This window comes from Piliocolobus tephrosceles, chromosome 1 (genome assembly GCF_002776525.5).
Source record: "Piliocolobus tephrosceles isolate RC106 chromosome 1, ASM277652v3, whole genome shotgun sequence".
Taxonomy (NCBI): Eukaryota; Metazoa; Chordata; class Mammalia; order Primates; family Cercopithecidae; genus Piliocolobus; species Piliocolobus tephrosceles.
This window is the reverse complement of record NC_045434.1, coordinates 150925749-150953721: the sequence shown is the minus strand read 5'-3', so window position 1 is coordinate 150953721 and position 27973 is coordinate 150925749. Positions and strand designations below refer to the sequence as shown.

The 27973-nt window shown below is 36.9% G+C and overlaps 1 long non-coding RNA gene across 1 annotated transcript; it reads left to right on the top strand.

The window, feature by feature from the left end:
• Positions 1–751: 751 nt before the first annotated feature.
• On the top strand, positions 752–16101 carry LOC111540876. Its single transcript, XR_002731116.1, has 2 exons — positions 752–811; positions 15505–16101. It is a non-coding gene; the product is annotated as an uncharacterized LOC111540876 (long non-coding RNA).
• The last annotated feature ends 11872 nt before the right edge of the window (positions 16102–27973 follow it).

Genomic DNA, 27973 nt, shown 5'->3' with positions numbered 1-27973 from the left:
ACTATTTGGTATGACTTCATGCTTGTTATAGAATTAATTGTTCTTTCTAGTTGACTTAGTGAGCACTTGTTTATACTCAGGTGAATTAATTAATTATGCAAATCATCAGTTATACAACTATTTTAATATATAAACTAGTCTGTGCCTGTATGAAATGACTTGTGTCTATGTGATGTTTAATTTAGTGAAATATGTGAATAAATACACATATAAATAAATCATATAAATATTAATTGAGTTCTACTTTATGACTTATACCGTGCTTGGCTGCAGATTAACAACAACAACATAGTAGTTGCCCTCAAAGAGATTGCAGTTTGTTGCAAGAAAAAAATGAATAGACAAAAAATATCATGTCATGTACACCAATGAAGTTTAATAAAGTCTAGTTTGTGATATAGGTCACAAAAATAACAAAAACACATATTTCAGAACTTCAGAGAACGCATTAGGGTTCTGTTTCTTTTTCTGAAAATAGCTGAGGGGAGACAGTGAGTATTAGCCACCTTCAGAACAGCTTTTCAACCACTGTGCTGAGTCATGGGCCTCTGGGTACCCCCCTGCCTGTGGTCTTGTTCCTTGGAGTTTTCTGTGGAGTCAACAGAAATGACTTCTAATCCAATCCAAGGCCACCTTGCTCTTAGTCAAGGGCGTTTTGAAAGAGTTATGTCAAAGTATGTGCCATGGGCCTTGTAGGGTAAACTGATAAATATATATATAGTTTTTTTAAACCAAGTTTTTGCTCTTCATTAGGTGCCTTTTCAATAATATAAAGATGGAAATGGGATGAAGATGTTCACTGAAAATTAGGGTAATGTTCAGATGCCATAAAAATGTGCTCTGATACTTGGACAAAGGCAGCCCCTTTTGTGTGACTTTTTTTGTCTCTGAACATTTGCTTGTATAAGCCATCATAATCATAGGATTCCTATATTACACTTACTTATGGTTTATAAAGTATTTTCATGCTTACTTTTTCTAATATGACACTGTGAAATAAAATGAATATTCTATTCTCCTTTGACAAATGGGGAAAACTGAGACGTCACAAATTTATTTAATTTAATATCACATAGAGTATAAAGGCTGAGCTGATCATAAAACTCTGTTATTCAGGCTCTAAAATATTGCTCTTTTGACTCCAAAACACCAGTTTTATGCTGTGCCATCCAAAGCATTATGGTGCCTTTTTCTCTGCTCTTTTTTTCTTCTTCTACTCTCCTCTCCTTCTCTCTCTTTCTTTTCTTTCTGTCTCTTCCTTTTTTCTCACTACATTCTCCATCCCCCATTCTTTGTCTTTCCTTTCCTTTCAAGCCTATGAGGGACAGGAATCTGGCAGCCAAGGCAACAAAGAACCGCTTCCATGGAAAAAGAGTAAGGAAAAGTAACATGGGCTTTTATATATTAACGGTTCTTGCAAAAAATAACCAATGTCCAACGTTATTTTTGTCTGCCCCTGCCCATTTTTGGGTGAGTCCAAAACAAAGCCAACTAGAAACATCCGTGTATAAAGCATAACAAAAATAACATGTGTCATGTATGTGACACAAATGATACAAGACTGACTTTATTGCTGGTACTTTTATAACTACAGTCTAAGAAGGAAAACTGGGAAGTGGGAGATGGAACAGAAAAGTCATCTTAAGCACAGTATTTCCATTCCTGTTTTCTAGACTGAGGTAATACTGCCTTTTTGTTTCTGCTGCTTTAAAACATTTGTTGAGATTTGTATTTAAAACTCTTTTCAGAAATAACTGGAGCATGCACTTACTTGAGTAACATGCAGAACATTCAGTCCCCACCTCTCCAGAGTTCCAGAATGGCCCCTTTTGGAGTTTACAACTCACCCACCCATCTGTGCATTTGGTCCCCAGAGACCAGTGCAAAACCAACAAAGATGAAAGTCTTTGGGAGTCTGTGCTTTTGAACATTAAACCACTGGATCTGGAGTCAGAAAAATTCTGCAGTCCAGATTTAAGATCTCCCTTTAGTATTTTGTGACTTTGGTAAAAAAAAAAAAAAAAACAAACAAACAAACAAAAAAAAAAACAGCCTCTTAATTTCTCTGCAATTTCCTTACCTGCAAAATGAAGAGACTGGACTAGGACAGAATCCTATTATTTTAAGATATTGTAGGAATAGCTTGTGTTTCCAATGCCCTGAATTGCTGGAAAAAAATGCAGAAGGCCACTTGGGTGGATGGAAATCACTTTCCAGTTTATTTTTCATTGATCTTTATGATAACATTATAATAGAACAGATGTTTTTAAGGATTAATGAGTGATAGATATAAATTGCCATAATAATATGGCTTTACTGTTTTCATCCTGGTTCATTAACTGTCATTAGAGCTACCATGTGACTTGTATTTTGCATGTGGTGTGATGTAATCATCTAGTAGTTGTATTCCTTCCCCCACCAAAGGATCCCCAAGCCTACCATTTGAATCAATGGAGGTGTGAAATTCATTTCCAGATCATCTCTTTAGGAGATCACAAGGTCATTGGTTCTCATCAAGAATATGGATGAGGAAAACAAGATACTAGAATAGAGCAAGAAAAAGAGAAGCCAATTCCCACTGCTCCCTGAAGTTTAAATAGTTCCCCTGTGGTTTCAACCTCAGTTCTGTTCTGCTTTTAATTTAAAACCATTCTCTACCAGGCAACTGATTTTTGCTAGTCTCTTGGGTGATTTTCTAAGACAGATTTCACTGTATTCTACCCTTGTGTGTGCACTTAGCTCCCATTAGCAGTAATAGGTGTTATGCATGTATAGCTCCCATTAACAATAATGGAAATTATGCATGTGCATCCAGAGGAAAGGATGCTCCCCAATTTTGGAATTTTTTCAGAAGGAAAAGTATTCCTTATGCAGCATTTGGCTTTTGTTTTAGGCTCTTTATTGTGGTGACGATTTGTGCTACAGAGAATGAACATGGTGTGAAACACTGCCAGCTTCCTGGTGTGCAATCTGTACAGTATTTTTTTAAAAATCTTGGCTTATAATTTTTTGCGTGACTAAAACAACAGTCAGGCAATAGTCAGACAAAACTTGTTAAAGAGGTAAAATAGATCCAGATGAATTAATAAAGGATCATGAATGGGGGCTAAATAAGTCCCCTACAGCTAGGAATTCTGGTAGGTAATGTCCCCTGTTTCAAGATAACCAACAGTATATTTGTACAGATGGAAAAAATAATTCTTTAAAAATAACTGAGTGCTATTTATGCAGACCATAATAACATTCCTCCAGATGAATGTGTCTTAACCCGAAGAGACAATTTCTATCATAACACGTTGATAAAAAATGGTAGGCCAAAGGTGATATTATAAGGGGCTGTGAATCATTGGCATATTAATTTAGAACAAATCATGCAAAAAAGAATCTTTAACTTTAATATGAAGTCAAGAATATGATTCATCTTCGTTTTTATGAGTGGTAGAATACGTTTAATACTTGAAATGTTTTTGAGTTGTCAAAGTGAGGGTCTAAGTAATTTATCTCTTCTGAGAGTGTCTTTTGCTGAATATCCAGTATTATTGTTCATTTGTAAGATAAACTAGTCTGTGTCTAGTCTTGGACACCCCCTGGCACTGCTCGGTGATGAATCAAGTGAGACTCTGTGTAAGTGTTGGGTTCTGATAATAAGAGTGAGGCACATAAAAAGCCCTGGAGTGTTTAAGAGCACAAGCTTTGGGGAGAGATCCACCTGCATTTAAATGCTGACCCTGTCACCTGGGAATTTATTTTACTTCTCTGAGCCCAAGTTACCTCATATGTAAAATGAGAATCATAATTCTCATCTTGTAGTTGTGAGGATTAAACAAGATCTAAAATTGCATTACCGGAACTATTATAAACAATTATTAATCTATTTAGGGAAATAAAATTTGATAGTACTAGATGTCAAAACATTTCTCTAGCCATATCATGTGGATCAGCATCAAATTATCTAAAATCTGTTGTGTAATTTAAATATAATCTATTTTTTATTATTTAACAATAAACATGCCTGTCATAACCTGTACTTCTATTTTGAGGGGAAGAATAAACATAACAATATTCTCAGGAAAAGAACCCCAAATACACAGGTTGTCATCTGCTTTATTTTTCATCCTAACCAGATTTAAATCATTATAAACTTTAAATTTTTAAAAAACATACAGCTACACAATTTTTCTGAAAATGATGAGAACTCGTATTTTTTCTTGTTTCCTTAGCATTATGATATTGAATGTGCAAAAATTTATAAGCAATGAACTTCTTTGCAAAGTTTATACATACATTCTGACTGTTGCTGTCTTGATAATGCAACATCACGTAAAAATATAGATTTTACCCATTAATTTTATTGATTAGCTAGTCACTTAGAATATTGCTTTGTAAGGACAGACTATCCCTGTATGATTAGGGCATACCTAATCAATCTTCCTACACCTTGATTGTTCATCTGCAAAATGAAAAAAGTAGTGTTAACTTCATCAGGTCGTTTTCAGAGTAAATAATTTAACATATAACATATGTGGTGTTGACAAGTTGATTCTCCGAGGAAGGTCTTGAGAATGGAGAGAGAAGCCTTAAGAAGGAACCACAGTTGTAGGCTGTGGAAAGCCAGCACGGCAGAGGTACTTTGCTCTGAGGAAACACTGGGGTGGGAAACGTAAGTGATGATGAGAATGAGGAGGATTCTATGAAGTGATAAACGATGTACATTTTGCTGATTGCTCAGATTTTCCCAGGAACAGTGATATGGATTAGTTTGTGTCCCCATCAAAATCTCATCTCCAATTGTAATTCCCACATGTCAAGGGAGGGACCTGGTGGGAGGTGATTGGATCATGGAGGTGGCTTCCCCTATGCTGTTCTCATGATAGTGAGGCAGTGCTCATGAGGTCTGATGGTTTAGTTCCTACTCGCTCTCTCTCTCCTGCCACTGTGAAGACGGTACTTGCTTCCCCTTCACCTTCTGCCATGATTGTAAGTTTTCTGAGGCCTCCCCAGCCATGCAGAACTGTGAGTCAATTAAGCCTCCTTTTTTAAATAAATGACCCAGTCTCAGGTAGTATCTTTATAGCAATGTGAGAAGGGAGTAATACAGACAGCATAGCCAGCTGTAATTAGTACATGCCTTGGTTCTTTTCAGAGAGATTTGCCGTGATGCTAAAAGGTGAAGCTTATTTCCAAAAGATCTCCTCTGCTTTGTCCTAGGATAGATGTTGAATTACAATTTTATCATGGCCAATGACTACATTAAACAATTCCCCCTTTAATGGATGATTTTTGGAAAGATTCATTTTTTAAAACATAAAAATTGCATTGATTAATGATTGGGGTCCTCATTTTTATGACATGTGTATCTGTTAATCAGGATTTGTGATTATGTCTAGAGTTTCCACAGAGTTGATAAATCTGTCTTAATTTTTTTTTAAAAATGAATTATCTAGAGTTTTCTTTTACTAAATATTTAATTTAGATTTTATTATTTATTTATTTTTGAAACCCTGAACATAGCTTGTGGACCTCTTAAGGATCTGTGAACTTGAACTTGTTACTATTGCTTATATATCACTGTGTATAAAATCTGTGCATGCTGATTTGTTCAGGTTCAGCTAGAGTCATTGGGTAACTAGTAATCAGTGCCCCAAACACTCTCCATCCTCTTATTACTTTCTTTTTCTTTCATAGCACGTATTACCACCTGCACCTATATGTTTTGCTTTTGTTCCTTGTCTGTCACCATGAGGGCAGTGTCATTGTCTATTGTTCTTACTGCTGTGTCTCTGGGACCTAGATTATTGTCTGTCATACAGTAGGTCCTCAATACCTGCTTGTTGAATGAAGTAGTTGATAATTGCTTCTTTTCAATAGCTACATTCTCCTGTATCGATGCAATGGGGGAAACAGGAGGTTTCTGTGTGGTTCTATCTGCAAGATAGGCAGATAGGCAACATGGTTCTGCGTACCAACTCCAACTCTTCGGCCAAAGATGTAGGTGTGAGCCCAACCTTTTCCATGAGCTATTTTGGCATGTAAGTTAATCTCTCTGAGCCTTGGATTTTGGATCTCTGTGAAGGGGATAATAATACTACCCTCACAGGGTTGCAGTAAAGATGAAACATGATAATATATATCCTATCGTTTCGTGGACTGCAAATCTTAGCTATTACTAGCATATGGCATCACTGGAAAAAAATGAGACATTTGGGATATCGTCCAAATAGTTGTGTTCTGCCTCTAAAAGCTATATGAGCTTGGGGCAAATCTCTTAACTTTTCTAGGTCTCAATTTCTTCACCTGGAAGAGAGTTGTTATTAATGATTCCAAATGTGCATCCAGCTAAGAAAATCCATGTCACTAAAGACTACATTTTTCTTTTCACATTCCTTCCTGTGGTTAGGGATTATATAGGTGTGCCTGCAATTTCTATGAAAATGCCATAAAAGAGATTTAATGTCAGGTGTTTGCTTCATTTTCTTATCACCATTAGGCATTGTCCTACTTAGCGTGACAAATTCACTGCCTAACAGTGCTCATGTTTTCAGTATCTTTTACTACAGCCGCCCAGGGTAGCTACAAGGAGCACCTTTTCCCACATAATTACTACTGTTGACGTGAGACAGCACATTTGACAGAGGCGGCTTGCTGTGTTGGCAGGAAGGGTGCTGAGTTATACTGGAATCTGGCCTTTCACATTCACATTATTCTGCCTTTGGAAGAAGGTGCCCTCCACCCCGCACTAAATGTGAGGAAGAAAACTGCTTTGCCTGTACAGAACACTCTATTTACAGAGACTCCCTGGGGGGGATTATGATAGCCATGGGCTGGATTTATGGGTGAGCTGTGCTTACCAGGTTACATCTTACATTGCAGGCTGATGAAACCCACTGTTCATGTTAACCGTCTGTGCTCTCTACACGGAATGCAGCCCGTGCCTTCCCCTAGGAATCAGGAACCAAGGGCCTGGGAAGCTTCTGCTTTGCAGTGAGGAGCTTGATAGCACGCAGAGGGATGCTATTCTTAGGAAGGGAAACTTCCTTCAGGGCAGCTTTTTTCCCCCCACATAGCAGATATGGAATTCCTCTGTACATGTTTAAAATTCTAGTTGGGGTTGTTAAACAGCAATATACATGAAGCTATTGGGAACTAGGGTGAATGTCGACAGAACAGTGTCTGGGTGGGCAGCTACACATTGGATTTTGGTGTGATAGGCAGAGTGACAGAGACTGCAAAGATCAACTGGTCTTCAAGTACCTTACATTTCAATTTAACAAACTGTTTTAAGGCTTGCCATAATCTCATTCCAATTTGTAGGTCTACTCTTTCCCACTTTTCCCCAGAACATGTACTTAATTCCGATCAGGCAAATCTTACAGTTTGTAATAAGTCACATTCAAGTTCACCTGGTGTTACTTTGCTCATGTTATGCCTTTGGTCTACAGAAATTCATCGAATTCTACTACTTCTTTTAAGGTACAGATCAAATGCTGCCTGTCTCATTTGACCACAAAAAGCTATATAAATGTTTCCTTTCTCTGAACTATTACTATATTTTATTCTCACTTGTCAGATTTAACTCCCTCATAAATTATATAGCCCTTGATGTCAGAACAAAGGTATATACTTTTTCCAATTTCTCATGATCCTATGTGAATGTTGGAAATCTAGTCAGTGCACACAATTTTCTTGTTTTATGGTTGCAAAATTCCAAATGATTTTTAACATTTTTCTCCCATATTAAAATGACAGTAGTTTTGATCTGCAATACTGTGTCTTTTATTTCGAATTATTCTTTTTCAGTTCGTAAAGAGCCATGCAGAGTCTAGCGCAGGCTCTGGCATATACACCTGCTCAAGAAATGTTAGTTTTATCAACACCACCTTCACTGGCTTTGTTTCCTGTGGCAGGTTGCTATGTCAACATAGAACATGTTTTATGCTTACTTCCTCCAAAACATAGTTGCCCCCACATCCTTCTCCAAGGTCTTCAGAAGGAAGGGCAACCGTAATTTGTTTATTTTTATTTTTATGATTTATTTTTGGAGACGGAGTCTCGCTCTGTCGCCCAGGCTGGAGTGCAGTGGCCCAATCTCAGCTCACTGCAAGCTCCGCCTCGCGGGTTCACAACATTCTCCTGCCTCGGCCTCCTGAGTAGCTGGAACTACAGGCGCCCGCCATCATGCCCGGCTAATTTTTTGTATTTTTAGTAGAGACCGGGTTTCACCGTGTTAGCCAGGATGGTCTCGATCTCCTGACCCCATGATCCACCCGCCTCGGCCTCCCAAAGTGCTGGAATTACAGGCGTGAGGCACCAAGCCCGGCCCATAATTCATTTTCTTTCAGTCACCGTCTTTCTTTCCCCCTCCCAGGGTGATAATTCTTTCTGCTAGTCAGTATTATTTCCAGCGTCTTCTAAATTTATTTTTCTCTTAAACCAATTTCACCTAGAAATCGTCCGTAATTAATGGACTGTTTATGCATAACCGTAATATTATAAATGCCTTAAGAAAACTATTATGAGTGATAATATAATTGGGCATTTTTTTGTGCATTTCTTTTCAAAATGGTGGCAAGATCTTTCAATTGGGTTTCATATATATAGAATGCATTCAAAGTCATTTGCTTATTTGCTTAGATTTTCCTAATGCTTCCTAAGCATTTTTTTTTTTTTTTTTTTTTGAGACGGTGTCTCGCTCTGTCGCCCAGGTTGGAGTGCAGTGGCGCAATCTCGGCTCACTGCGAGCTCCGCCTCCCGGGTTCATGCCATTCTCCTCCCTCAGCCTCTGGAGGAGCTGGAACTACAGGCGCCCACCAAGATGCCCAGCTAATTTTTTCGTATTTTTAGTAGAGATGAGGTTTCACCGTGTTAGCCAGGGTGGTCTCGATCTCCTGACCTGGTGATCTGCCCGCCTCGACCTCCCAAAGTGCTGGGATTACAGGTGTGAGGCACCGCGCTTGGCCCCTAATCATTCTTAATTAATTTTAGATGTAAATAGAATGAGACATTTTTCTGTTTTAAAAAAAAAATTTAGCACAAAAGTGCAGCATGCAACAGCTGTTTGGAAAAACCCAAAATGAAGAATTATAGCATTATGAACTGAAAGATTAATTATGTTTCTTTTTAATTTGTTTTCGTTTTTGAAACTAGCTTGAGTTTCTTCTAAAAGTTGATATTTTTGGGAAAAGGACACACGCTGTCTTAAAAAGTATTGTATTGTGGAGTTCGATCCATTTGAGTTTCTGGCTCAGCCATTCCCTAATCAGATGACTTTAGACAATTTATTAAACTTCCCTGAGCCTCACTTTTCTTGTATGTAGAATGGGTATAGAATAGTTGCACCTACCTTTAAGATTTTTGGGTTTATTAAATTAAATAGTGTTTGTAGGAGACAACACAATGCTTGCCATATAGTAAACACTTGTTGCAACTCTGGAGTGATTGTTTCAGCCAAGAGCAAACTTTCCTTATTTTTTAATATACCAACAATTTCCCAGGCACCTAACTTAGCCTGACATTATTTGTAGCTTTGAATTCACTGGAGCCCTGCCAGCTATGGCCCTTAGGGAGTTGCAGAGCTGAGGCTCCATTAATTGAATTGTTTGCCAGTGCCTTAAGGACTCCCTATGAAAACTGGAGAGAAATGTGGGAGGTTTAGCCATAAACAAAATGTATAAAGGAGAAAATTAATTCATGGTGTCTATTGCCTTAGCATTTACTTTTTCTATCTCATTGTTTACAACTGTCATGTGCCTGGGAATGTGTGACAGCAGCTGTAATGGAATCTGGCATTAATTCAGTTCACAGGCATAAGTTTCAAGCATAATGTGGTAACAGGTGGCCATGGTGATAAATAACAAGGGGCAGTTCAAGCAGAGTCAGAGAGCTCTAACATGGAGTACTTTTTACTCACATATTTATCCATTCATTTATTCATTTTTATTCATCAAATATTTATTAAGGAACTTCTATGTTCCAGGCACTGGTCTAGGTGTCTGGGATATATAAGCAAACAGAGGCAGAATTTCCTGCGGCAGAAGCTTAAAGTCTAGAAGAACAGAACAAAACAGAGTAAATATACAATCAAGTAGAACAGATACACAATCAAATATAGCAAATATACAACAAACAGAACATATACACAATACAATGATAGGAGAAGTATAGAAAGATAGAATAGTATAGAGAGGAACCTACCTGATATATGAGTGATGGAAGGTCTCCTTAAAGGAGTATTATTTCAGCTGAATAGGCAATAGCAAGAGGGAAGTGTATCTTGTTTCATGGAGAGGAAAATATGTATGAAAAAGCACAGGGGCTTGAGTGAGCACGCTAAGAATGAGGGCCCGCAAGGCAAGCTAACATTTTGTCACCCCTTAAAAAGGATATTTTAAAAACTATTTATTCAATATTTATTTCTTGGGGCCAGGGAGAAATTGATTTTTCTATTAAGAAAAATTATATGCAAAACACATTCACCTAGTAATTCACTTCACTGGGTCAAAGCAGAGTCAATTTTGTGGAATAATTTAGCAAAACGTTCCCCGTTTTCTTCTCTTTCTTCGGTTTGTGTGTATTTTGAGCCAGAGAACTTCTTGGGAGGTGTACTAAAAATGCAAAATTTAGATAATAAAATAAATGACTCATTCCTGATAAATAGCACTATGCCACATAGTATTTGGGTTTAGAAATTTAGCTTGCTGCCAACTTTCAGCTCTTAGTCAAAATATATTTTGCAGAAATACTTAAGAAATCAATTTGTGTAGGGGATGGGAGAATATTTTTATTTACATTTGATAATTCTGACTCCTTTTCCAGAAGCCACACCAGTGTACATTTTGCATTAAATGAGGATTTGGGCCAGGCATGGTGGCTCATGGCTGTAATTCTCCCAGCACTTTGGGAAGCCGAGATGGGCAGATCATGAGGTCAAGAGTTCAAGACCAGACTGGCCAACATGATGAAACCACATCTCTACTAAAAATACAAAACTTAGCTGGGTATGGTGGTGGACGCATGTAATCCCAGCTACTCGGGAGACTGACGCAAGAGAATTGCTTGAACCTGGGAGGCAGAGGTTGCAGTAAGCCAAGATTGTGCCATTTCACTCCAACCTGGGTGACAGGCAAGATTCCGTCTCAAAAACAAACAAACAAACAACAACAACAACAACAAAAACCGAGGAGTTGGAGAGCCAAGTTAGCAAGGCTGATATTTCTAATGTGCTCCAATAAGGTGAGCACCCCAGCTAGTGCAGCACCTAATCAGGTCCTTAAATAAAATGACTGGAGCATAAAGTACAAAGGAAGAGTACGTGAGACAAGACCGAAAAGGTGAATGGGGACCAGAAACAATGACTCATACCTGAGTAGTCTCAGCTACTCCAGGAGGCTGACATGAGAGGATCATGAGAGCTCAGGAGTTCCAGGCTGCAGTGAGCCATGATCACCCCAGTGCATTACAGCCTGGGTGACAGAATGAGACCCTGTCTGAAAAAAACAAAACAAACAAACAAAACCCCAAAACAACAACAACAACAACAAAAACTGAATGGAGTTTAGTTATGAAGGACCTTGTATGATATATGAGGAGTTTTCAGTTTGTCTATTAAAAAATGTGAGACCATGGAAGAGTTTTAAGCAAGAGAATGACAAGGCAAAATTTTTGGTCTAGAAAGATCTTTCTTGCCTCAGTGTGGACCAAAGCCTCGGAGAAAGCCTTCAAAAAGGAAAACGCATTAATAGAATGTTGAAATGATTAAGGTGAGAAATGATAGTAGTTTGAATTAGGGGGAACATCAGTAAGGATGGAAAAAAAGTAGAGTTTAGGGAGTGTTGACACACTCCCTAATACCAGAAATATTAGGATAGGCATTATCAGGTGAACCTGTTGTCAGATAACGAAGCTCCATCCCCTAGACTGGAGTTCAAGGGCAGGACTACTCCAGTCCACGGTCACAAGGCATGAATGGTAACAGTGAGATGAAGCTTAAATATCCAAGATGTGAGCAATTATGGACCTCCAGGTAATTAAAATGGGGATCTGGTGATGGAACTGACATGCCAAGTAGAGACATTTTTAAGTAAAAGACTATGAGAACAGGAGTGTGGGGGTAGGGGTTACAGTGAATGCTACAGTTCAGCGAGGATGTGGAACTGTGAGGGTCCTGTCTGAGGGCTTTCATGACACACTCTTATATCAACAGCTAGTTGGAAAGAATGTAAGAGACTAGAATGCTAATAGCTGATAATGACATAATGTTTTACATATTCAGTTTTTGACTTCCTCCGCACAGCATCCAGAATTGTTAAATAGAAACCTGATCATGTATTCCTCTGCTTAAGACATTTGGGGGTTAGGGGTTGGATCAAGACCAAAACCTTCCTTATGGTTTACATAGCCCTGAGTATTCTAGCTCCTGGGTCACCTTTTGACCTCATCTTAAGGCATTCTCCTCTATCCCTAGGCTTCAGCCATCTGAGTCTTCTTCAATGTTTTAGTTTGTTTTGTTTTAAAAATTTTAAACAATATTCTGCTTATTCCAAGACCTCCAGACATGCTGTTTTCTCTGCTTTAAAACTCTCTTCTCTTCCTTTCCATGTAATTCTAGATTTTAGCCTTAACGCTGCTTTCTCAGGAAAGTTCCCCTGTTATATATTCTCATACTCACCTTCACTTCTTTTTCATGACACTTATAATTATAATTAATTAATCATTTCAGAAATAAGTACTCCATGTCTCTCTTCATGAACAAACTATAAACTTCAAGAGAGGGAGAACCATGTATGCTCATTTGTTGTGGTATATCTTGTGCCTAGCACAGTGCCTGACATATGTATATATTTAATAAATGTTTGTTAAATGAGTAGTTGAATCCATGGATTATTTTTATGTACACTGTAGGTATGCCTTAATCCAAAGCATCAGTTTTCTAGTGGTGGCATCAAAGTCACCTCATAACAGAGAAACAAGGATCTTTGAATGGAAATGAGCCTTTCTAGTATCCTTTAAGTTATATTACTTAGGCAGTTACCTACTTTATTTAAGCAAAATGTTATCTTTGTTGGGCAAAAAGCTAGTAGACAGAAAGAACAGAAATATACCTAAGCTAGTATGTTGAGGGATGTAATCAGAGGGTAGGAGAGCTAGACCACCTAGTTTGAAGGAATGAGATCCATAAATATAGATCTTCCCAAGCAGAAGGCAGATATTTGAAAGATAGTTTTTTAAAATATTAATTGAAATTATGAGTTGTTAATTTTTCTTCTTGAATTTTCCACCTCCTCTGTCCTTCATTCGAGCTCATAACAAGTTCCCTACTTCCTTACCAGATGAAAGGTTTTTGGCAGGATTTTCTGGCTTCTGTTTGCCCATTGAGGATAATAGAATTTGAAGAGAGAGGAAATTGGTATCCCTGTGTGAAAGCAAGAAAGACAGAACGTTTCAAAGGAGGAAAAGAGCTTTCTCCAGGTTGGGGGTAAGGGACAGGTCTGCCTGTCCTTGAACAGAAGGGACTTTTACTTCTTCCCTGGAAGCACTCAAAAGTGTGGCAGGACATCAAGGAGCATATTTACATAGTGAACTAGGTAGCTTAGATGCCAACCTTGGGTTCTCAGCCTTGTTCAAGATCTTCTTGAAGCACAAAGCATGGCATGGAAATGGCACACCAGTGAATCTGATGATATCACATGGCTGCAGCAAAATTCAGCTTTTGCCAATGTGGACAGATATCGCTAATGATCAATGTCCTAATGCTTAGATATGGAGTAAAACGCAGAACCTCAGCACAAACCTGAAAGTGGGAGAAAGCCTAGAAATAACTGAGGTTGAATTTCTCACTAAGTTGATGGGACTAGCTACTCAGAATTGAAATTAAATGATTTATAGACAATAGTGAAATGTAATTTTGCTTAAGATTTATACTTGCTACATTAAGCAAGCGAACAATAACAAAAAAGTTATATTAGTCTTCTCTTTCTAAAGGTATAGCTTATTTTTACTTAACAATTTTTAAAATTTTAAGTTGAGTTAAATTTGCAAAATATTTCCAGGAACTTAGCACTGAACCGTCTGCACTGAATCAACTGATCTCATCAATAATAGACAGCTCTTAACAGTACCTTAATGATAGGAGTAACACAACCAAATTCATGGTGAAGCGCAGTAGTGTGTGCTTGTAGCCCCAGGTACTTGGGAGGCTGAGGCAGGAGGATTACTTGACACTAAAAGTTCAAGTACAACCTGGACAACATATTAAGACCCCCCCTTACACACACACACACACACACACACACGCATGCACATGGGCACACACACACCCTAATTCTAATTCACCATGCTGAACATGTCTATGGGGCCTACCCTTTTTATCGGGATGAAAAAAAATTACACTGAGCATGAGTCTTCCAACAAAGAATGGATCTATTATCAGCTAAGAGTGACTATGTCAATGAAGCACAAAGGTATTTCCTTTAAGGCAGTCAGATCTATGTTCTCTGCTATAGGAATGTGCAAAGGCAATATGCCTACTGTTAAGAGCAAGCTCATGACAGGTTGGCAATATCAACTTATCTTTGCTTGGTGGAGAACTGATGGCAAACAAATGAAATCTGGAAATCAGTATGTTGATTACTATTTATTTTGTTTGATATTGAAATAAGCTTCTATGTAATCAATTTTACTTGTGAATTCTTTTACTCCATTTTTAAAATTCTATTTTTTCAACAAATATTTATCGAAGGCTCATTATATAAGCTAGACATTTAGTTAGGTGCTATGGGAGACATAGAAATAAATGAGCTACAGATTAAATACTCAAAGCATTTTTAACATCTGGAAAAATGATAACCCATGTACAAAAATGACTGTAACACAAGGCAAGTAGTAAGTTTGTAAAAGACAAGATAGAATGATACTTCTTCCTTTCCCTTTCCTTTCCTTTTCTCTCATCCTATCTCCCTTTCCTTTCTCTTCTTTCCTCTTCTCTTCTATTTCATTTTCTTTCCATCAACACTGGTAAATACGATGTATAAAACTGTCCTGAAAAAGTAGAAAATACCAGGTTGGCAATTTCAGCCTCAGTTACCAACACTGGGTGTGTACACTGACAGTAGAATTTAGGGAGTGGCAAAAAAAAAAAAAAGAGAGTAGGTTCTGTCAATTTATATGGAATAATGTTTCCCAAGACAACCAGATGTGATTTTTTTTTTTTTGCAAGTAAAAAGCCACACAGAAAGTCTGAGATGAGGCAAAATGAAGAAAGCAGGACCATTGGTATGCTGAAGGCAGCTCACATTATAAGAGATGCTTGTTGATTAATGAGAAATTTTGAAGCCAGTTGTAAAACTGTCGGTAGCTTGCAGTCAGCCTAATGGGAGTATTTACACCAAAGAAATAGGTAACTACAATAAATCATGATTGTTTTAAAAACAGAAAGCTGTTTTACCCGTTCAACAATGGAAATAACAACACTAAGAGTTTTTCACCTTCTGATTTTCTTTTTATAAACAGAAAACTCTTCCACGAGTTCACCAATGGAAATAACATCAAGAATTTTTCATCTTCTTAGTAGGCAAAGGTATGGATATTCAGTGTGTGAGCTTCAAGAGTATCTAAGGGAGGTAATAACGTGGTTGAGAATATACCAGAGACTACAAACTGTCTGTGCATCCCAGAGGAACAGGAAGCTCGTGCAGGTGAAAAGACTGGAGGAGGAGGTATGCTCACGATACCCAGGAAGCCCACCTCCCACTTCTTTGGTCATCAGAAGTAAGACAAAGGACAATTAAATGAGTGGTTAGTAGTTGTTTAGAGAAAGAGAATTTTCACTTCATATGCTAGTCATTGATAATATTTGCCATTGTGGTTGCTGTTAAGTAAGTTTCTTCCTGCAGGCCTGTGAGAAGGCATAGTACATGAAAGTGGCAGTGCTTTCAACCTGATTATTATTATACAGTATGGACTTTTATTATATAACAAGCAATACTTACATTTTGTTATTCACTTATTTTTTACTATACACTTATACATATGCAGACACAGTAATAAACATCTAAGTGGTGCAAATAGGTACAAAACCAAAAATAAAAGTCTATGCCTTCTAACTTCAATAAGATGTTTCAGTCTCATCCTGCACTCTACTGCCTTAAACATGCAATCAGCCACACTTCCCAAGGGGCTTTAGTCCCTTTTGTTAAAAAATAGTAATAAAGATCAAATCTAGGGGATACAAATAGAGATTTTAGTATTTTATGTGAGAACTGGGGATGCAGCATACTTATGAAGCCACCTGAGTTACAGGGCAGAATATTACTTTTCTTTTAAATAACAGGTAACAATTCTATATCGTTATTTTCAATTTAACCAAGTTTTTATTTTAGCACTGAGAGTTTTTAATCTAATTTCTCCTTCCTCTGGTAGATTTGATGTTATTTATTGTCATACCAAATAGCATTTTGTCTCCTATATATAGAAGTCTTTTTTTTTTTTTTTTTTTTTTTTTGAGACAGACTTTTGCTCTTGTTGCCCAGGCTGGAGTGCAATGGCATGATCTCGGCTCACCACAACCTCTCCTCCCGGGATCAAGCGATTCTCCTGCCTCAGCCTTCTGAGTAGCTGGGATTATAGGCATGTGCCACCACGCCCATCTAATTTTGCATTTTTAGTAGAGATGTAGTTTCTCCACGTTGGTCAAGCTGCTCTCAAACTCCCGACCTCAGGTGATCTGCCTGCCTCGGGCTCCCAAAGTGCTGGGAGTAAGTCTTTTCTTACTCTGTTTTTGGAACTTGCCTCAAGTACCCTAGAAGTGACTACCCACACAACTTCCCTTATCAGCATTTTAGAGGAAAAACCATCTGAAAAGTAAAATAAATTATATCTTTTCCCACAGAATTATAAAGAATATACAAGCAAAAGACACCTAATATTTCATATGGAATGACAAACAATTTGAAGAAAAAAAGGACAAATCTTTGAGATTTAGCCTAAAACTATTTTTTAACTTTGAATTTCCATGGGCATTTGTCAACATTTATCTTTTATTTCCAATAACATTGGTATTAGATTACAGTGAATATATACAAATATTTATTAGCTCAATATTATTTTATTAGTCCAATTTTTCAATTAGAGAGTCAGATAATACTCTAAATAATGGTCAAAAATCATCAGAATATTTTGTTACCCCCAAATTCAGGTAGAAGAAATTTCTGTATATTGTCCCATTCCACAAGACTCAACTCACAGTAGATTATAGCACATTGGAATATAACATATTTCATATTAAATATTATATTTAATCTACATTTAGATATTCTGAAATCTTCTTACTAATAGTTATAGAATTTTTTGTTTATTCCTAATGCTTTTTATATTCACATAAACCAAAATGAGAAAACTCATCACGTTTTACCAATAGAAAGTTTCACCTTCTATGCAAACACATATATTTGCCTAGATCAAGGCATCATATGCCTACACTTCCAAAGTTAATTTGTATTACCTGCATGATCCCGCTAAAATAAAACCCCAATTATTTTATTCTTATAATTTGGTAAATTGAGCCTCAGAAGCTCCATTCATTTAGAATATGCATTTTCCAAAATCTTGATAGGCCAACCAGGCAAGATTTGTTGAACTCTTGACAGGCTGATTTTGACAATAATAAAAAAATGTGTTCTTAAAATTCTGCGTTGAATTTTAAGCACCTCTCTATCAAAGGGATAATAACTTAAATGCTTCAGATTATCTGTTAGAGACCCTATAAAACAATGATCTCTTTTTTTATGCATCCAATTAACATCAGAATCCCTTTAGGGAACATGCTTCTCTTTGAGGGTCTTGTGAGGCCCTACACCCAGTTTATTCAAATGTCACTATTACAAAAGACTGCTGCCTCACCTTCAGTCTTCTGGGGCAAGGCCTGGCTGCAGACTCAGGACAGCTTGCTTTATTCTGTTGTACCGGTTCTCCCTGTTCCCCCTGCTTGTTCCTTTCTCACATTCTTGATGCTCGAGTTCCTAATATTTTACGAACTTTGATCCAGATTTTTTAACTCCTTTATGTGTTCTCCCTCTGCTCAATATTATCCATTTAACAACCCCTCCTATTCCATCTAAGTAGAAAAATGTTTATACAGAGAGTATCTGAAAAGTTGATATCTATAAGTATTTCCAGAATGACACATGATTCCTAATGATATGGAATTGTAATGTTGTCAACATAATTTATCCAAAGAGGATAACTTATTATCCTAGGCATAATTTTGTTTAGAGGAGATGACTCTTGGATTGGGCCCACCTGAGTTTAGGAAAAGACTGGCAATGCACTTGTTTTCTCTACATCTACTAACCTTGGAGAAATAAGTTTCCTTTATCTTTTTGTTCATTTTTATAGATGATTTAGATCTCAATGTGAGGCTGCCATTTCTTAATAAGAAAGGAATGGATGTTTATCCCTTCAATAGAAAGTGAAAAAATGTCTATGGCAGAGGTTGGGCAAACTATAACCAGTGGTCCAAATTCTACCTTCAGCCTGTTTTTGTGTGGCCTGTGAGCTAAAGATTTTCTTAAAATATATGTTAAAGAGTTGTAAACACACACACACACACAACAGGGACTGTATTTGACCTGTGAAGCACAAAATATTTAATATCTGGCCTTTTATAGAAAATGTTTGCAGACCCCTGTCTTAATATAGCTATCATAAAATTATCATTTAAAACATTTTCTGTATGACAGGTACATGTGATTTTGTATATGTTAGCTCATTGAAATCTTATAAGAATCTTAAGTATATTAAGAGTTGAAATATTCTCCTCATTTTGGAGATGATAAAACTGAGATGTGAGAGGTTAATATCACATACTTTCTAAATGCCAGAGAGAAGATTTACACTAAGACAGTTAGGAACTAGAGCTGGTACTTACAACTATTATATTATACTGCATCTGAATGTGACCTGACATTTCTTTGTTTGAGTCTATCCCACTCCTGATACTAATCTGCAAGCAGTCCAAACAGAATAGTGATGAGATTGGCAGGACACTGCTCATACACAAAGCAAAGAATATACAAGATTCTTTAAGCATATAAAGGGAACCATGACTGTGCACAAGCTGGCTATATACTGCAGCAAACACAGCAACACTACCAGTTGGATGAGTAAGACCCTCTTGCTCTCAAATTCTCATGAAGTTCCCTGACTTCTAGTAACACTACTTGATCAGAGTACTGACTTTTCAGGGTACTATCCTTGATAGTCTCAGAAGATTCATACCTTGTTGGTCCCTCATGACTTCTCTCTCTAGAGATTTGTGCTATGTGCCTGACTGCTTCACATTTGACATTACTGTACTTGGTAACACTCTTAAAGTATTTATCAGTACTATGAAAAGACCGAGGAGATTACATGTAAATTCTAGGCCCATCACCTTATTGGCAGATTGGGGCCACCAGGCCTACTGAAGGCATATTCCTGGAATAGCCAGATTGCTGTGCTTTCTTCTCTCAGTATTGGTCTCTGTGACTATCAATTTCATCAGAGGTTTTGGTCTGTTACGAAAAGAGTTCCTGTCTCTGTTGTAATTTTCTCCTGCATATGCCCTGAGTTCTGGATTCTTCCATTATTCCTTTATTAATTTGATTTTACTTCCCTTGGTTTTGCAGTTGTCTGTTAACCTCTTTAACCTGTCATTGTACTGTATGTCTTTATAAGTTTATTCATAATATAGTTTTATAGTGTTATTTCAAGGACACTTTTGGAAGGCAAAGAGAGAGAAACATATGTACCAGCTCTAACATTCTGAAGTAGAAGCTATCAAACTTTATGTGACAAGAAAATGCATTTGATTATATACACTGACAGGTTTCCTATCACTTCATGCTTTATTGCATTTCTTTTCCCATGTTTTTGAAGCTTTCTCATCAACTGTGGAATGATGGAAATAAAAGAATCCAAGAAGTAATTCTTGATTTTAAATTCAAAAAACCATGGTTCAGGTGTATAACAGAAATCATATGGACATATATATATATTTACCAAGACTAGAGAGGATTCCATGCAATGGGAAAGGGGAGCAAAGAGGGTGTTTGCGGACAGGAGTGATATTCCCATCAAGTGATCACCAAGCTCTGTCTGTCCAAAACCAGAATCCTCTGAGTCTATTTCCTGGGAGATACAGGGAACTGAGATTATATATCTAGATATCATCCAGTGTCTAGTCAAATGAATGCCATACATTGGCTGTATTCAGTAGCTGTTAGGAGTTCTGTTTGTTCCCATCCGCAAAGATCATCCATTGACAGCAATCAACAAGTGCTTGCTGATCTTCCAAAGTGTTTGAAGCCTTGATATTTCATTTGGTCATTAAATGATTCATCCAGAGTGGATATACTCAGGTTCATGGCCTGAGGTAGTTTTAAGCTCCAAAAGTATTTTTTAAGCTCTCTTTGTAAACCAAGAGAGGAAATGATGGAGGAGCAATGATTAATCAGAGGCTTCCAGGTAATAGTAGAAACATAACTACCAAATTTTAGAAGAGTTTTAATTAAATTTATGAAGGCTTGGACAGGTATAGGAGAAACAAGGGTCGTGTTACACCCCATGGCTAGTAGCAGCAGGGCTTTACCACCCTGAAACCTCAAAGGTCAAGGGAAGAGATTGGTTCCCAGAACCAAGAGAGGGTACCTGTATGAATAGGGCTGACTGACAAGAGCTGTGTCTTCAGCATCCTGACCTCATTCTTCTCTCACTCTCAGACTCTCCTACAGTTGCCTCTCACTAGGATTGCTGTCAAAACTTGTACTAGTTCATATGTTTATGTTAGAAAAGAGTCATTATACAACTACAAAATAAATTCTTCCGCATGAAATTTGATCTTAGAACAGTCCTTCTCAAACTGTGGTAAGACAGCAGTTGTTGTTAAATTTCAAATTTCCTGAGAAATGATACTTTCATAAAATAGAATAAAAGTTAATAACTCAAAAATAAAATAAAAATAAAGAAGCATGCAAAATGCAAGCCTCAATTAATTTTCTAATATTTAATTATTCAATTCATAGACATAAAATTACTCTGCCAAAATGCCACAAAACTTCTGTAGTTATATCATTTGAAAACGAGCAAGCCACAGACTGGCACTGTCTTGCATATCACCTCTTTATTTACACTAATCCAGATCACTCAACAATGGTGCCACATGTGATATATATCTGAAAATATTAAACAAAATAAAACAAAACAACAAAATGGGGACAGAAGTAGCTTCACCAAAAGATAATTATGGATTTTTTGGAAACTATTAAAAAATGACAGACTCTCTTGGTTTAATATGGCATAAATTAGCATTTTCCAGACTGGTGGAATATTGATCCCTACAGGTGCTCCATGACTTAAGAATTGCAAGATCAAATACCACTGGGAAATATCCCCAATGTTCACAGTACACATTTGAATATTAAAGATTCTGAGCCATCTAGTAGTTAATAAACTTTTTTTTTTAAATCCAGCATTTCTCAAGTGTATTTGACTAATCCATTTTTTTCATGTAATACTTATTAACATCTTTTGTAACATTACGAAATGCTGGTATACATGTATTTCTGCCTAATGAGGTAAACTAAATGATTCCTCTTGACAGCATTCCTAATTTCAGGATTCTATGAAACATTCAGAATTGGACCTGTCATTCAACAAAGCCAATTTAAAAAACTGCCTTGGCTAAACTTTCAGTTTCAAAGTTGTTATTCTATGCTTTGTTGATGCTCTATATTAGAGAGTAAGGAACTGTGTCAAAGAGTCATTCTTAATGAAGCAATTTTCTAATTTTACGTTATCTTTTGCTTTTCATATTTACCTATGGTATTCTGGAAACTTGTGATTTAGAGGAAAACTTATCATACATTACTAAATACTTGGCTGCTGCAGTGCCTCATATATGTCAAGTTCTAAAAATTTACAATTTTATAAATATCTGTGAACAACAGTATTGTAGCATTAATAGAGAAGAATCATTCATTTTGATTTCACTGGGCATGTATCAACACATGACTTAACTATGAAAAATAATTGTATTTAGCTCAAGTGGGAATTGAGGATAACGGTTTTGGCTCTTCTGACCCTTGTGACAATATTATAAATGAGATACACAATCAATGGAGGAAAAATCAGAGGCTACTTGGCCCAAATTCTGCTAGTTATTTATTATTTAATATCTGAATTTTTTTGAGGGCAGAGAGTTAATTTGAAATCCTTCAATATGTCTCTTTCTTAGTCCATTTTGTGCTCCAATAACAGAATACCTGAGACTATATAATTTATAAAGAACAGAAATGTATTTATTACACTTCTGGAGGATGGGGAGTCCAAGATCAAGGTTCCAGCAGGTTTGGTGTCTGGTAAAGCCCTGGTTTTCACTTACAAGATGATGTATTGAACACTGCATCCTCTGGAGGGGAAGAACAGTGTTCCTCACATGGCAGAAAAGCAGAAAAGCAAAGAGAGACAATCTACTCCAAAAAAACCATTTTAAATTATTTATTTGAGATGGGTCTCACTCTGTCAACCAGGCTGGAGTGCAGTGGTATAATCATAGCTCACTATAGTCTCACACTCCCATGTTCAAGGGGTCCTCCTGCCTCAGCTTTTCAAGTAGCTGAGACTACAGGCATACACCACCAATACTAGATAATTTTTTTAAATTAAAACATTTTATTTTTAGGGACAAAATCTCTCTGTGTTGCTCAGGCTGGTTTTGAACTCCTAGTCTCAAGTGAACCCCTGCCTCAGTCTCCCCAGTAGTCGGAATTATAGACACAAAACACTGCACCCAGTTCAAAGCCCTTTGTGAAAGGTATTTAACCTACTCATAAGTGCAGAACTCTCATGACCTAATCATCTCTTAAATATCATTACCTTGGCAATTAAATTTTGATATGTTTTGGAGGGGACAAACATTTAAAAAATAGCAGTCTCTTTTGCTATCTATAGTCTAAACAAGAAGTTCTCTCTTTAGTATTTTTCGTTTTGTTTTCTAAATATTAAATTTCTCCCTTGTTCAGGAAAGTCATTTAAGAGGAACAAAAATCTATCACTTCATTGAGACTTAAGAAATATATCTAATGCATCAGGCATCTTCAAACATGAAGAGAATGGATTTTCTTTTTTTTCCTATTACCGTAGGAAGCAATAGTAAGTTAACTTACCTACCAAAGTGCACAATATGTGAAATATCTAAGGATATGTGAAACTTTTAGACCAAAAGCATGCAGGATTACATGGCAATGATGAGACCAGTTCTATGACACATGAATGGTAACATTTTATAGGGAGAAATGATCACTGTTAAAGGGTAAGACAGTGTAATGGTTAAAAGAAGTAGTATAATGGCAAATGTTTAACAACTAGCCTCGGGGGTGGGGGTGGAAGGCACTTGGTAGAATGTTTGCTAATTTCCATGGTATAAGTACTTTCATCATGGTCACTTTCAAGTTATAACCATGATGTCACCAAACACACAGTTTGGAAAAGATGTGCCCACCATTATATACTATTTCCACCATACAGACAAAATAGACACAGATGAACTCAAAAGCATTAATAATAGTACAGTAAAGTTAGATACTTAGGCAGTAATGTGTTTTGAATATTTATTGTAAGCTGATATAATTTAACTTTTGCCAATGGCTTTTGCTATGGTTTGAATGTGCCCTCTAAAAACTGTGCTGAAAATTAATCCCCAGTGTGGCAGTATTGAGAAGCAGGGCCATTAATCCATTAACCCATTGATCCATTAATGGGTTATCATGAGAGTGGAACTGGTGGCTTCTTAAGAAGAGGAAGAGACACCTGAGCTGGTAGATTACCATGCTCAGCACCCTCACCATGTGATATCTGGACTCTACAGAGTCCCTACTGCAGGAAGGCTCTCACCAGATGTGGCCCCTTCTCCTTGGACTTCTCAGCCTCTTTAACTATTAAGAGATAATAAAAAAAATTACCCAATTTCAGTTACTCTGTTATAAGCAGCAGAAAACAGTCTAATACAGCTATGTTTGACAATCAGCTGAAAAAATACTCTGAAAATTTAGTAATTGGCTCTTGTAAGCTGATACAAGTTGTCTCCCACACATCACTGGGTAAGAATGTAAGGTTTAAAGTTAGATCTGAATTTGAGTCCTTGCTCTGCCACTTAAAACTGTTGACCTTGTGAAGTTTACATTTATTCTCTATGACTTCGTTTTTTGGATGAATGATAAGGGTAAAAATTATATCTATTTTGAATAGTTATTGTGAGGATTAAATAAGATTGATAGCCTCCTCTTTCCCCAGGGAGCAAGGGCTCCACGGCTAAAAATTTCATAAGGTCCCTGTTAGAACTGTGATTACAAACCATCTTTTTTTTTTTTTTTTTTTTAAACTAAAGGAGAAGCTATCAAGAGGAATATGCTCTGTTCTACATAATGATGTAATTTGCATAATTTAAGGGAGAACAGGCAGGTTTCTTTAAAGGGTTCAGACTATACTATCATTGAAATTGTTTTAGCCCATTCTCACATTGCTATGAAGAAATACCCAAGACTGGATAATGTATAAAGAAAAGAGGTTTAATTGACTTACGTTTCACGTGGCTGGAGAGGCCTCAGAAAACTTAAAGTCATGGCAGAAGGTACCTCTTCATAGGATGGCAAAAGAGAGAATGAGTGCCAAGTGAAAGGGAAAGCCCCTTATAAAACGGTCAGATCTCGTGAGAAATCACTCACTATAATGAGAACAGCATGGAAGAAATTGCCCTCATGATTTAATTATCTTCACCTGGTCACCCTTGACACCTGGGGATTATTACAATTGAAAGTGAGATTTAGGTGGTGACACAGAGCCAAACCATATCAATTTCCTTGGGATATACACAGTTTAGTTCCAACAAGCATTCATCATTCCTTTAGTGGTAAATGTGCAAACAAGATCCTATTTCTTGGAGAGCTTTTACATCCCCTAGAATATCTTATGGGACTTGTAGACCAAAGCCTCTTCCTTGTTTCCTCCTTTATGGACTCTATGGAAGACAATACAAATGGGTGGAGACATCACAGGTTACCTTAAAAAAAGGAGAGATAATTTAGAAGACAGGCATAAATCTAAGGATGGGGAACAAGAATAGAAACTTGGAATCCATACACCAAGAATCCCCATATGAAGGATTTGGACTTTGTGAAATATTCTACTGGGTTTATAGCATTAAGTTCTCTATCTGCTTTGTAACCTAGCCACGCAGTGTTTAAATGAATATTTTTTATATTCCTATTACATGTGATGCACTGTGAATGGTACTAGGGATACTATGGTGAACAAAAATGGATAGTCTTTATCTTCATTGAGCTCTTATATTAGTGAAGACAAATGATCAACAAGAAATTAAAGGGACAGAGTAACAATTCCAAGCAAGGACAAGTGCTATGAAGAAAATGAAACACTATAATAGAAAAAAAACAGTTGACTGGGTGAGGGAGTGGAAATTAAGAAAAGGTCAATGAGAGAAGATCTCATGAAAATGTAGATTTATTTATTTTTTCTAAGAGCAACAGAAAATATTGAAAAAATTTTATAGGAGAGGACATACCCTGGGAATTGTATGAAGAAGGTATTAGAGGGGACTGTACTGGAGGCAGAGAGAGTGGATAGAAAACAACTACAATAATCTAAGCAAAAGATGGTGGTAGGTCATACTAGTGTGGTGTCAGTAGGGATAAAAAGTACAGAGTCTAGTTCTATTGTGCTGTTAGCATCAACAAAATCAGCTGTTATATTGGAATCAGGCACTGGGGAGAGGGAGGATGACTGCATTGTGCTTCAACCTTTAAGTAAACAACGTGAAACACAATGTAGGGGCCAAGGGAAAGCTTCCCCATCACTCTCTAAAGGTTCTTTGCAAATGAACTAACAATTGACATATTAATAGGAAAAAAGCCATACAAATTTATTTAAGTGTAAAAGTATTATATAAGTATGAAGAATTCCATCATGAAATGATTACCTAGTAACCCAATAGGGTTCAGATGTTTACCCATTCCATTTTTCAAAGGGAGTGATGGGGTAATTTTGAAGGGAAGTAAATAATTTTAAGGGAGAGTAAATGGATCTCAGAGGTAGACATTATCTTGTATAATTCTCTTTGGGTATTGAATGGGACCGGAGAGAAAACAGTAATTTGAGACAGAGTTCACCAGAACTCTAGGTATGGTGTTTCAATTTTCAATCTCTTTCTCTGTGATATGAGTTTTAATCTTCTTTGGTTAATTAAATTTCAGGGAAGGGATTGAAGGCAGTCCCTTTGGGGGTCTAGTTTGTAAGCAGATGAGGGAACTTCAGAGATCACCCTCATCCTGTGCTTTGGGAGAAAAAGAGGATTGAGAGACAGGAATGATACAGGGGAGTCAGAGAGAACTTAAGGCTGCTTTCTTGGTTCAGCATGTCAAAATTCCATATTGTGGGAATATTATAGTTTAGCTTTGTGTCCCCACCCAAGTATCATGTTGAATTGTAATTCCTAATGTTGGAGGAGGGACCTGGTGGAAGCTGATTGAATCATGGGGGCAGATTTCCCTCTTGCTGTTCTCATGATAGTGAGTAAGTTCTCATGAGATCTGATGGTTTAAAAGTGTGTGGCATTTCCCCCTTCACTCTCTCTCCTGCTTTGTCATGGTAAGATGTGCTTGCTTCCCCTTCACCTTCTGCCATGATTATAAGTTTCCTAAGGCCTCCCAGACATGCTTCCTGTACAGCCTGCAGACTGTGAGTCAATTAAACCTTTTTTCTTCAAAAATTATCCAGTCTCATGTAGTTCTTCACAGCAGTGTGAGAACAGACTAATACAGGGTATACCATTTTCTGAGTTCCAACAGCACTATACAACTTTATATGCAGAAGTATATTTAAGTGCATGGACACCTTCCAAAGCTTTGGGAAAGCATCTAGGAAAATCTTACGTGGTCATATATTTGTGTTAATTTGTGAAAATGAGACATATGTTTACCATAATCTCTTCCTCTTTCCATTCTAACTTTTCTTCCATCATACTTCTCATTTGTTGTGTGGCTATTGGATTAGCTGAAGGCGTTTTTATGGTCCAAGCAAGAAGAATTTGAAAGGAACATGCATTTAATTCGGGTTGAGTGCCTTGCAGTTATATCCACGTATAATTAAGTTATTGTGAGCTGTCCTTGTCTTCCAGGAATACTTCCACCTCCCGCAGTGCCAACATACTCCATATTGGTATAGGGCAAGAAGTTGTGACACAATATGAAAGTGTTCCATGCTATTCAGCTCTGGAAGTACTGCTACAGAAGCAAGACTTTTAAAGTGGTACAGGAAGCTATCTTTGAAAACTCCTTCTAGCTCTCAGATACGTACAACTGTTTCAGTGACAGAGCTCCCACAAATGTTTATTAATAATATATTTATAAACATTTTTTCATAAAATTTTTAACCTCAGTGTAAGGAAGGAAGTAGTATTTAAAAATGCAATTTTAATGTAATGGTAGGGAAACATCTTAATAGAAGCCAAAAGCATAAACAGAGATGAAGAAAAATGATAGAAATACTAACATTCCAAAAATTATCTTGAGTTACAACACAAACTACTCTAATGTCAAAATCATAAACATAGAGAAAAGAATCATAATAGTGAAAATACAGATGATGAAATGACATCTCATTTAAAAGATTATAAAAATCAGGAAACTATCTCCCAAACAGGAACCCAAAAAGAAGAAGAAAACTTAATTTTTATGATTATAAAGGTGAGCAGCAATTTTATATCAACAAAATAATTGAGTTCAATAAGTACTGTGATTTTTGATTGTGGTCTTCGTCACTGGGAAATAATTTTGTTCAACACTGTTTAATAAAAAAAAAATTTGAAATTGTTCCCAATATTTTTACAGAAATCACACATAACATAAAAATGATACTTCAGCAGATGTTT